Here is a 5,159-nt window from a genome sequence, read left to right as displayed (position 1 = left end):
ATGGAACATGCTAGGGGTAGCTACCTGTCCTTTTGCAGGAATTAGAAAATAAAACAGTTGCCTTCTTTCACTATAGAAAAGGCTTTCCAATATGTAGGGTGAGTACCTGTTGATGGAAATCCATGGAGGATACAGAGCTGAAGAGGTAGCAGAATCTGGACAACAGTCAGTAAGAAGCTGTGTAGGTAACTGGGGCAGGAAATGGAGACAGAGACAATTTACTTTTGAAGCATCATTGGCTTCAGATTCTTCACTGAGACATTTAATCATTTTTCCTTGAGAAGAGAGTTCATGGTCAAGTAAGTTTAAAAAACAGTTTCCCTTTACTCCTTCTTCAGCATGTACCTTAGCAGCTGGAACTACTTAACTTTGTGTAGCTTTAGTATTTCCAAAAGTCATGTAACCAGGTAATCTCATTTTATTTTCAATTGAGAAACAATTCTTATCATCCTAGGGAAATTAGAGAGCATACTTTCAGAAATACTGCTTCAGAAAATTTGTTTCTGAGAAAAATCCTAGTGAAAAGCTCAGAAAGGAATTTCTCTGACATTCTTTTAGAGGTCAATGGCTTCTATGGTCGGAATATGTGGCCTTTCAGAAAAGAACCGTTGTCTCAATTCCCTGGAGCTCTGCAAGGTTGCATCTTTGTGAATCTTCTCTTTGAAAAGACATTTAAAATTCCTGGTGGCTCAGATGGTAAAGTATCTCCCTGCCATGCAGGAGACTGGAGTTCGATCCCTGGGTTGGGAAGATCCCTTGGAGAGGGAATGGCAAACCATTCCAATATTCTTGCCTGGAAAATTCCATGGATGGAGGAGCCTGGTGGGCTACAGTCCATGGGGTCACAAAGAGTCAGACATGACTGAGCAACTAACACTTTCACTTTCCTTTAAAATTCAAAGTCTAAAACGAGACCAGTCTTAGAAATGCTATAAACAAGAACAGAGTTAGAAAGGCAAATATGAAAATTAAAGTAGTCCTTTGAAGATCAGAATGATATTTAAATTTAAAAAAAAAGATCACTTGAAACAGAAGTGTTGAAAGATTTGGTAAAATTTGGATGAAATTATTATCAGGTTGAGTAAGGGCCCATTAAGGAAAGATTACTATTTACTTGGGAAAATGGTTGAACTAGTAAAATACAAAAGAAGTAGTTCCTACCCAAACACTATCCTTATGACTGCAAACTTGTTGAAAGGGCAAAACATGGGAAAATTACTTTATAAATATTTTATAACTAGAAGACGTTTCAGCTGAGCAGCCTAAACATAGCCTTTTAGGCTAGAAGCAATATGCTTTCATTTTAATATGGTATAAATAGGTCATCCATCACTATCTGAGAACAAGTTTTTGCACTGAGTCAAAAAAAAAGAGGGGCCTTTATTTGGATGAGAGGAAACAATAGGCATTCATTAAGAATATTTAGAAAAAAGGTGTATGGGGAGAGGGATAAATTAGGAGTATGGGATTAACAGATACACACCATTATATATAAAATAGATAAGCAGCAAGGATTTTCTCTACGGCACAGGGGACTATATTCAGTATCTTGTAACAACCTATAATGGAAAATAGTCTGAAAAAAACAAAAACAAATCACTTTGCTATATACCTGAAACTAAAACAGTATCGTAAAAAGAAAAAGGGTATATTATCTTTCAAGAATTCTCTGAAGATTTGTCTTAATTGAATTGATTGTTGATTGTCCTTTCCAAATAAACGAGCTCTTGACTGAAGTCTTCTGGAACAGCAGTTTGTCTCTGTGAGTTATGCAACACAGGGAGGTGAGTAGACGTGTTGGTCTTGGATAAGCCTAGGTATTCTTTCTGGAGCTGCCACATCTGTATGCAGGACTATGCCCAGGAACACTTGTGAGTGGTCAGTTTTCTTTAGAGGTTTCCACGTCCCCAAGAATATTCCTCCTGCCCATCTTGGTATCTCAGTAGGGGTCCGGTGTTTCAGGTCTCTAGCTGCTGAGAGTTCCTTCTTTGGCACTCCACGCTGACCTGCTTAACAGTGCTGCTTCCCTGCATTTTACTGAAACTTCATATTATCCTCCTTCCTAGTCACAAGAGCAGAACACTGAAAGCAAATTAAATGTAAAAAGGTAAGAAAATTTGAAAAATGGGTTCTGATGAAACACAAATCAATCCCTAAAATGTGCTTTTGTTCACTAATGAAATGTTAAGTTAAAAAAAAGCCAAGGTATAAATTCTATGTATTATACAGCATAAATTCCATATGTATATTCTTTCTCTTTGCATGTGTGTATACTATTCTGTGGGCTTTCCAGGTGACTCAGACAGTAAAGAATCCACCTGCAGTGTGGGAGACCTGGGTTTGATCCCTGGGTCAGGAAGATCCCCTGGGGGAGGGCATGACAACTCACTCCAGTACTCTTGCCTGGAGAATCCCATGGACAGAGGAACTTGGCAGGCTACAGTCCATGGGGTCGCAAAGAGTCAGACATGAATAAGTGACTAAGCATAGCACAGCAAAACATATATATTCTATATATATATTCTATATATGTGTTTCTATGTAAGTATTCTATGTAAGCACTCTCTATATGCACATATTTATACATACATGCAGCACTGAAATGTTAATAGCACTTATCTCATGATATAATTATGGTTGATTTTTATCTTCTTTGCCCAATTTCAATAGATATGTATTACTTTGCCATTAAGAAAAATATTGACCCAGAGGAATCGGGTGGAGAGGGAGGTGGGAGCGGGGATCGGGATGGGGAATACGTGTAAATCCATGGCTGATTCATATCAATGTATGAAAAAACCCACTGAAATGTTGTGAAGTAATTAGCCTCCAACTAATAAAAAAAAAGAAAAAAGAAAAGAAAAATATTGTGGCAGAGACCAGCACAATATTGTAGAACAGTTATCCTCCAATAATTGTATTTTGTTCCATACCTCTCAGTATTGTACAGTTATAATCTTTGATACTTATTAGTTAAAAAAAAGAAAGAACTGAAGATCCTGCCAAGTTAAGGAAAAGTGAGACTGTGTGTGTTTATGTCCAGGCAGTAGATGAGCAGAATAAAGATAAAGTCATAGTAAACAAGCAAATGCCATAGAACTGTTTTCACTATAATCCATTCCATTCTTTGAATCCCTGGTTTTTGCTAGAGGAACTGGACATATTCGTGCAGTTATGTTAATATATGTGCACAGACCTTGAATTTTGTGTTCAGTCTGGAGACTGTGTTCTGCCCGTAGTCCGAGTCTCCGGTCGGGAAAGAAGACTCCTCGAAACAATGCAACTCGCAATAGGGGAATTTATTACTGACTCAAGCCAGGGCCTCCCGCCCTCACCAGATGTGTGAGGACGAAAAGCCCCGAGCCCCAGTTCTCTCGGGTATTTATTAGGTCAAAATAAGCAGCAGGTAGTTGGCGCAATCGGATTGGTTACACAGTGGGTAGTTGGCGTAAGCGGATTGGTTACACAGTTGCAAGGTAATTTTCATTGGCCCAACGTGGGGCTTTCAGCTTTCCCCTGATAGGTTCCCTTTTTTCTGGCTAGGCATATGTTGATTGGCTGGCTCCAGGAGGCCTGATAATTATGTTACCCCGGGAAACCAGGCCTACTCCTAATCTAGGCTGCCTGCCATGGCGTTTAGCCGTGACAGCCTCACAGCTGGACTTGTCCTCCACTGATCTGCTCTGTGACTATCCTTGGACAAGTTCCCTGGCCTCCCTGGACCTCAGTCTTCCCATCAATAAAGAAGAGGTTCAGGCCTGGCATCTCGGTGCTGCAGAGTCAAGATGGAAGAGCATGGGCATGAGCCCTGCCCCTGGCACTTTGAGGATGACTGTGGTGGGGCCTTTACAGTAGGCACCAGAGGTGGTGGCAATCTGTCAAGCATTCAAAGGTTTTCTGGTGGGAGTTCTCTGGTGGGAGTTAACCAAAGACTTTGAGAAAGTTTGACCACTCTTAAAACCAGAGCTCCTCAGTTGGGAGCTAGCTTTGCAGGTTGGGGAGGCCTGTTTTCCATGACTGACTGCAGAATGGTTCAAGTCAGAGGGAAAGAAGGTCCCTGGAACTCCATCACAAGTAGTGTCTTAAAGGGGCTGTTCTGGCAGCAGGAAATGGAGCAGGGACTATGGTTTGGGTCAGTGTTGATGGGTGGCATTCTCCTAGCTCTAACTGAATCAGCTGGTATCTTGTTGACAAGATTTGCTTTAGCACAATTTCCGAATGGTCTTCTGTTTGCTGAAGATCCCTCCCAGTTGCCTTCAGCCCAGTTACCATCCTCATCTTTTGGAGACTATCAACAGTTCCAACAGGACTTCTTTCCCCAAAGACATTTAGCTCCTTTTTCTATTTAAAAGAACATGGGTGCTTCCCAGGTGGCACTAGTGGTGAAGAACCTGCCTGCCAATGTAGGAGACATAAGAGACATGGGTTCCTGCCCTGGGTTGGGAAGATCCCCTGGAGAAGGGAATGGCAGCCCACTCCAGTGTTCTTGCTTGGGAGAATCCCATGGACAGAGGAGCCTGGCAGGTTACAGTCCATAGGGTCACACAGAGTCAGACAAGACTGAAGTGACTTAGCATGCATGCATAGGGGGAGGTCTTAAAAGATAATAAATTTGTTTATTCTCACTTGGATTGCATTTGTGATAAAAATAAATGTCTAAAGTGTTTATAAAAGGAATTACAAGAAGTCCTTAGGAATGAAAGACTGAAAGCCCAGCAGCAATGAAGCATGACCGTCATTTCCAGGGGACTTCTCTGCCTGGTTTTGTTCTATTAGTCAGACAGTTTAAAAAAAAAAAAAAAAAGTCTGGAAATTGCCTTTTATTTTTTTTAAAGAGAAGAGGTTTGGAGGAGACAGATGACCCTTGAGGCACCTCACTGGTGAGTCTGTGGCTGTGACTGCCCGAAGTAAGACATTGTCAGTATAAGGGGTTTGTGCAATGATCCCAAGAAGTACACTTAAATGATTAACATTTTTGTAACATAACTGGAGTCTTATATGAGAACATGTGTAGGTTTATGGGCTTTTCCAGGCCTTACTTGTGTCTCTAGACAATGGTTGTACAACATGAGACAGGATCAGAATCACCTGAGCCTTTTAGGACAGTGACACTCCTCCCAGCCCTGGGGGGCTCCTGATTCAGTTAGCTAGGGAGAGGG

The 5,159-nt window shown here is 41.2% G+C and overlaps 1 pseudogene; it reads left to right on the top strand.

Annotated features, from left to right (window-relative positions):
• The first annotated feature begins 3,785 nt into the window (after positions 1-3,785).
• On the top strand, positions 3,786-4,349 carry LOC133062915 (mitochondrial import inner membrane translocase subunit Tim17-A-like; annotated as a pseudogene).
• The last annotated feature ends 810 nt before the right edge of the window (positions 4,350-5,159 follow it).

This window comes from Dama dama, chromosome 9, assembly GCF_033118175.1.
Source record: "Dama dama isolate Ldn47 chromosome 9, ASM3311817v1, whole genome shotgun sequence".
NCBI lineage: Eukaryota > Metazoa > Chordata > Mammalia > Artiodactyla > Cervidae > Dama > Dama dama.
The sequence above is the reverse complement of the archived record's forward strand: the minus strand, read 5'-3'. Positions and strand labels throughout refer to the sequence as shown.